Raw genomic sequence first — 7,807 nt, forward strand, 5'->3', positions numbered from 1 at the left:
TTGAAATTTTCTTTGAATTAATAAACCTTGTGACACAGGGGAAGTCCAGCATGAACAAACCCCTTCCTGATGAGGCAAAAGCAGAGTTTGCACACAGGACACGGGGAGTTTTGGCTGTGTAACACATTCTTATCAACACTTCCAAACTCTGAGTCATTTTGGTTTCCCAATGACAGTCATGGAAGGCATTTTCTTCACAAACAGATAAACCATGGTGGGAGGTGGGATGATTCTGCCTGATAAACCAATGATGTGCACGCTGCTGAAGGGTGATTATCTGCCTGCCGGGGYTGGTGCCTGTTCCTAAAAGAGATTACCTTTATTTATGGCAGTAGGGAAAGGAGCCAGGACCAAAATTACATCAGAAACACAACTGGTGAGCTCTGCTGGCTGTGCTGTTACCAATATGGCACTGAAGGGATTCTCACTGGCCACTCAAACTGATTTCCCAGGCTTTGCCAGAGCCATTTTTGAAAGAGCAAAGGAGCTCAGGAAATGTAAAGTCAAAGATATGGAGAAAGAACTGTACCAGATAATGTTTCCTCTTGGAAAACAGCCAAAAGTGTTTTTTAAAGTGTTAAAACGACGCCTGCTAAACCAGGCCTTCTTTGGTAATTTTTTTTTTTTTTTTTTTTGGTAACTTGAAGATTACATATTCGACTTGAGAAACCTTCATTACACAGGAAAGCCAATTACTGGAACATGTTGTTCCTCTAAGTCATCTAGAAGAACATTTCAGCTTATACAGTTTGTCCATAATGCGTTTGATGTTTGATTCTTCCGTGTCCCTATGATGAATGAAGAATTAAGATGATGTGTGACTGGAATTAATCCAGTGTTTTCCACTGGCACAAATTCTGTTTCTATGGGCTGGATACTCTCTGAAAGACACTGAAGCAGGGCTTCAAATGCAAAGCTCGTTCAGAATTGTTTCGCCGCAAGAATCAAAGTAAAAATCTGATATTTCAATTATTCAGATCTTGCTTCTCCTTCAAAAGTAGCAAGAAAATTTGAAATTAGTTATGACCAGATGCTGCACCCACAACTGCTGCTCCAAGGAGTGAAAATCAGGAGCAAGATTAAYGTGCAGTAAATCACTGTGAGTTATAGCAACCCCCCAGCTGAACAGACCCCACTTGGAACACCTTATTCATTTTAACATTCCAGGATAAAATGTGTCCAAATAAGGCTTTTGAACAGAGGGAAAATGCATCATAAATATCTCATCGTTATGACTTCAGYAATTTTGCCCCATTTTAGAATTATTTGATTTATTTAGTTTCGACCAAGTGCTTTGAACCTYCAAAATTTTTGTTTCTGAACAAACCCCTGTTGAAGGAAAACTCATGCTTGTGTCAGGATCTCTTATTTTGAAATAGCTCAGAACAGAGTCACACATCAGGCCGTGATAAAATGCTTATGAATTGTGAATTCTACAATCATGTTCTTCGTGGAACAGAATAAATCAGTATCAAACATACACAGGAGTGTGGGGTGCTCTTGTAAATACCAAAATGCCATTAAGGAAGCCTTACGGAGGTTATCTCACTCAAGCACAGCTGAAGCAACAGATTTTGTCTTTTTTTGAGTTTGTTTTCCTCTACTTCAAACTCTTACCTAATCTTTCCTCTGCAAAATTATGTAATTTTTGGAATGTTTTCAAGGTCATTACAGCACTAAATGGTAGTAACATTTTTTTCAGCCCCTGTCTGTTCTGTTTTCTTGCAGTTCTAAGTGCCTGAAAAGGGGACACTGCTGCCCAGACCTTGAACATGAACACAGAATCAGGAATATGAAAGCACCAAGAATGTGAAGATGGAAAACATTTCCTCAGCAAACACACTTCCTTTCCCCCTGATCAAATATATTTTCCACTGAAAACCCCAYAGAAATGCTACAACAAATTCGGGCCCTGGTGTTCTTGCTGACACAACTTTTCTCATCCTCACCACCAGTCTGCAGACTCCTTCCACACTCACACAGAAAATKAGCACAGTACAAAATACGGATTAATGAACACGTTTTGCCTTGAGTTTSTTCCACATATGGTATCTACAGGACATGATTAGCTGCCTGTGAAGCTGAAAGATCCCTCAGATCCTTCCAAAAGATCAAAGTGGTTCCATCAGCTGGGTGTTCAATTATTAGTGTCAACGACTCACAACAGACCAACYTCATCTTGCTGCTGCTTGAGGGTAAAGTTTCTGTGAACCTATGGATGGTTGAATTAAATTATAAATTACTACACCAGGGAAGCCTTTCCTTGTTATTAGTGTGGTAAATAAGGGCATCTGGATGCACATCAATCACACTTGAAACTTGAATCAGACAGTTGCTGAAATTTAAGTGTATAATTACCTTCTGAAATAGCTGCCTATTGAAATTTAGACTTGCTTTAAGTAACAGAATCAAAGACACTCAGCGCTGCATTCCAAAACCTGTCCTCCCCTACTCTGAGAGCAAAACCATCTGTGAGAGTATTTTCAATCATATTTTGCTAGCCTTCCCATAAGACATTTCTTAACATGCTAATTTTCAAAGCAYATAATCCTTTCAGGTAGCAAGAGGCTCAGCCCTTGAGCCCTTGCAGTCCTGTGTGCCTCCTCTGCAATACTGAAATTATTAATGAACTTAGAGGATGAGCTAAAATTTGGCTTTTACTTCCAAGGTGCTGCAATTACATTGGACAGCATCACCTTGTACTGCTAAGGATTAATATCTGTGCACATATTGTGTAAACAGATATCAACACCTCGGAACATCAGGTAACACATCAGGTCAAATTACCACTTAAAAAACACCCACAGGGCTTAAAGGAGCTTAAGATCGATATCAGAGGAGCAAACACTGACTTCAGACACCTGGACTGGAAGGCTCAGGAGTGGCTGAGTCCCTGCAGACTCTGCTCAGCCCCGTGGAGGTTGTGGAGATTAATTTATGCCCATCCTAAAAGCTGGATTATTGATGTGCCCTGCAGGGTACACAGAGAGACACAGAGACCACAAACGGCAATTGGTCATCAAAGCAAAAAGGGAGAACACGGGTTATTCTGAGTCCTGTGCCCAACCACTCACTTAGCCCAAAATATGCAAATTTTCTTCTCTTCCCTTTAGGAAAGTAACTGCTGCTTTCAAAAATAGGATAATCTACATTTTTGAAGCATCACAGAACGGAAAAGAACTTAATTTCTGATGGTTCCACAGAATGCATGCATCACTTCCTGCTGCTGATGGACACCTCAGCATCAAGCTTGCTCCACAATAACCTTCACAAAAAGAACCCAAAGCATTTTCAGTGTCTGTTATAGCAATGTTTTTTTTCATAACTGATGCACTGAAGATGACCACAGAGCAACCCWCCCAGAAATCCAAGCTAGCCAAGGCGTGGCTGCTGAGCCTAAACTGTTCTGCCYTGTGAAGGAAAGCTGATCTGTGCCAGCCTGTTTTTTAAACCACACAGTTTTTTTCAAACAAATGCCTCGACAGCAAATACAACACTGACATCAGTGATGCCAGTCCTACCTCAGCACTGTGGTCCAACAGCACCCTCTCTCAAGGCATGGTTAYCAGCAGAATGTGTAACTGCAGAAGGAATCTTCCAGACACTTSCAGCAGTTGGTCTGACTGGCAGCTGCCTGGTGTTTCACCCAAAATGTTATTTTGGGGGTGAAAGCAGCAGAAGTTTGAGCAGTTTGTACCTTCTGAAAGCTGTACCCTTTACACCCACACCCCAGGGCAGRGCTGCTCCTGGTCAGGGGAGGGGATGGAAGGGTCCCTCCTGCACAGCCTCRAGCACACGAGGAGGGACAGAGCCCTGTGAGCTTGAGGGTGGTGTGATCAATCCACATCCTTGCTCAAGATCATCCCAAAACTGTAACAAAATGGAGATTTCTTTTTGTCATTATAGAGAGAATTACATAGCAAAGCCCAAATATCTCCAGGACCTCAAAATGCTCTGCGAACAACCTGACCCTTTGCAAGACTGTTGAGTAGAGGCCATTTTCCATTTTGTGAATTCCTACTTTGATAAAGAATCATCTACTCCCTGCACCTCCTTCTAGTCAGGACTAGAAATGTTTATAAAGTCACATCTCCTRAAGTGAGACAGCACAGCAGATTGGGAAAATTATATCAAGCAACTGCTCAGACAAACGATTCAGTGAATTGTGTTCCCTAAGCAGTAAATACAATTAATACTGAAATCCTTTTTCTTTCTCAGCGTGGAAGGATAGGCTAAGTTTTTCCATTATTGGAACTTACAGAAAAAAAGCAACTAGAAGCACTTTGGATGGTCCTGTCCACATCACCAGATGTTTGGCACTTCCACAAGCACACATTGCAGGCAATAGGTGTCCTAAGAAAGGTGACATTAGGACAACTAAGGACACATGTTCTAATGTCCTGACATTTTCTAAAGGTGTCACTTGCACACTTTCCTGAGCTCTTTGAGCTCCCAATTGATTTCCTGGTTTATTAACATTTTTACAGCAGCTCCCATTTGAGCATCAGGAACACAAATGAAACCAGCATGACCACAACCCTGGGCAGGGGGGAACGAAGGGCAATGACATTTTTGACACAGAACAGAAATYGATTTCCTCAAGGTCATCCAGGAAACCACTGCCAGAGCCAAGACTAAAACTCAGACTAGCGTTTTTATCCATAACACTGTCCTCCTTGAAAATATTCCAGTCTAATCTGGACTGAATGTTTGATTCTAATTTTGAACCTTACAATTTTAATTCCATACACAATGTAGATTCTGTTTTCACCTCTTTAGTATTATTTTAACCAATTGGKTTTATATGTTTTAATAAGGCCATAAACATGGTTTGCTCTGACCTAGTTCTAAATCTTGTTYAGTGAAAAAAAAAGCAAAATTAAGTAATATCTAAAAGAAATCAATCAAGCAATATGAAAACAGTTAGCTAAGGTTTATTTCTCCAGATGAAATATTGCCCTGCTTCCTGAAATAGTACTGTTGGCACGCTTTGTATTTTGATGACAAAAATAATTTTACTAGCTAAGTATTTTAAGTTGCAAAGGGAGCCAGATGAACTAACATACCATGGAAGAATAATTAATTATTTCATTGCTTATTCTTCCTAGCTTGCACTGTTTACAGCAGCTGCTTATTTCRCTGATTTAAGGGTTCCTTTGGAACCCATTTCAGGTTCATTGCAGATAACTCCCACTTACACTGCCAATCCTTCTATCCTGACACATCTTGCCCTAATGTTCAATCTCTTCAAGTGACTTGAGCACAGTCTCACTCTCTGCATGCTGGCATACATGCAAAGCATGCTCAAAAAAAAAAAAAATGGTTCTCTAAAGGGAAGAGCGGAGTTTACAAGTTTTTGTTTAAAGAAAGACAAATATAAATAAAGACAAATAAAGAAAGACTGGAAGCCCATTTATTTGATGGTAAAATGGAATTTATGGTACATTCAGAAAGTCCACAAAACTTAGGAAAAGCAGAGTCTCAAAGAAAACGAAAAACCAGTGATAAATGGGTTGTGCAAAACTGAGACCTGAGAGTGTCAAATCTTTACATCAGATCTGTCAGAGTAATATGAGGATGGTGTTTACCCACAGCTTTCATTGKTGTCACCATTTGGAAGGAATGAATGTTCCTCACTGTCCTTTGGAGACAAAAAGGGCAGTTCATTACAACGAGAAATAAAACTGATAGGGGTTTAAGATGTTTRCAGGATCTAAACCACAGCTTTATTATTGTCATAATATTCCTAATTATGAGATAACCTGACACAATTCACTCTCTGTAGATGGCATAGCAGGCACAGAACAGGATAAAGCAGCAAAGTACAGAGAGAGGTCTCAATCCTGCAAATTGTCCTGCACAGGCACATCCCAAAGTCCAGAGGACAAACATCACCCTGAGGTTGACAGCTGCCTGTTCAAACARAGGGATTTACTCACACAACACCGAGTGAGAGGTCACTGCTCACACTGCACAAAGGCTCTGTGAGCTTGGAGGAGAAAGCGGCTGAACGTGGAGTTTCCATCCTTGGRGATAYTCARTGCCAACACAAACCTCTGTAACCYCTCTGCCTGAACCTGMTTTGTGCAGGGCARTGTCCTTCCAGCCTCAGCTTTCTGTGATCCTGCAATATTCTGTTCAAACACAATCACTTTGATCAAGACAGACACCAAGTGCCATAATCTCAGCCAGACTCCTCGAAGGTAAAAAAACTCTTTGTGTTCGCAGATCTCAGGGAAAGTTCAGGATTCTTTTGGACTTTTCAGGTGATTAAACACTCGGGAAAATATTCTCAAAACCTTCATCRGGATTATGCATAAATCCAGAAGGCATCTGCAGCTGCACAGAATCCTTATATTTAGTATTTAGGGATACATAAGTGGTTTTTCTCTTGTGAGCTAGAATTCTCATACCTCTCTGAAAACACCATTGATTAAATGTCTGGATGGTGTCTTAGGGGATGCCTCAAGGCTGTTGTAAACTCACTCTCCTGCTACACAGACAGGAGACAGGGAAATCAGCTGTGACTGAGGGATGCCCTCCAAGCCAGACACTGCACATCTCCACAAGTGCATAATCAGGTACAGCATCAGCTCATCTTGAAATTGCTGTTTAAAAGTCCCAGAGGCTCGCCAGCAAGAAATCATTGCTAAAAAAAAACAACTTTAGTACTTACAGAATTCTTAGAATCTGCTTAGTTCTAATTCTTGCCAGCCATCGATCAAAAATACAACAGAGCYGACTGCGTCTACCCCTGTCAAGGTTTTGCAAAACAGAAACTTGCAGGGTTTTAAGTAGTTTTGACACTGAATCCACTCTCTGACATTCCCCAAGTGACTCAGTTCTGCAAAAGAAAAATGGAATACACCACAAGCMAGACTTTGATGGTGTAATTCTTCATTGTTTTCCTGTTACGGCTCWGTCTCGCCGGCAGCCGGGATTGCTGATGCTCACCTCGGGAGCAGTTCTGCAGTCAGACAGGGCTGTGCAGCCTCTTCCCCCTGCCAGAACCATCCCAACCTGTGCACAGGGCACAGCACAGTCCTGTGAGGGTGTGCCCATGGCTCAGGCTCCCCACAAAGGCAGCAGGGTGTGGGACAGCCACTCTGTCCACAGAAATGCTGCGAGGGCACGGCTCTCCCACACAGGGTGGGACATTGGCAGGCAGCTGTGGTACCTTCAGAGCAGCACGGAATCACAGAATCTCTGAGGCTGGAAAAGACCTCCAGGGCCATCAAGTCCAACCTTTGAGCACCAAACCACAGCACTGCCWTSTCCAGTTGTTTCTWGAGCACCTCCAGGGCTGGTGACTGCWGYTCTTCCCTGGGCARCCCCTYCCAATGYGTGACAACCCTTCCCATGAAGAAATGGTCARCAGCAAGCCCAGAAACTCCCCTGTCCACCCAAACTGCCCAGGGCTCAAGGGCTCCTCAGCCTCTCTGAGGTGTCCCAGACTCTGCACAGCCTCACACGCGTGGGATGACACTTGGAGGCACCCAAAGAAATCACAGGATGCTTTGGGTTGGAAAGGACCTTGAGGATCATGCAGTTCCCACCCCCTGCCATGGGCAGGGACACTTTACACTATAATAGGTTGCCTCAAAGTCCTGTCCAACCCTGTGGCCTTGTGATGGGGCAGCCACAGCTTTCTGGACAACCTGTGCCAGGCCCTGGCCACCCTTACAGGGAAGAATTTCTTCCCAATCCTAATCTAACCCTCCTCTGAGCCTGCAGCCATTCTCCTTTGTCCTGTCACTACATGTCTTGCAAACAGTCTTGCCCCATCCTTCCGGTGAACTCCCTTCAG

Source organism: Malurus melanocephalus, unplaced genomic scaffold (genome assembly GCF_030028575.1).
Source record: "Malurus melanocephalus ecotype Western Australia unplaced genomic scaffold, MMel_1.1 scaffold_173, whole genome shotgun sequence".
Taxonomy (NCBI): domain Eukaryota; kingdom Metazoa; phylum Chordata; class Aves; order Passeriformes; family Maluridae; genus Malurus; species Malurus melanocephalus.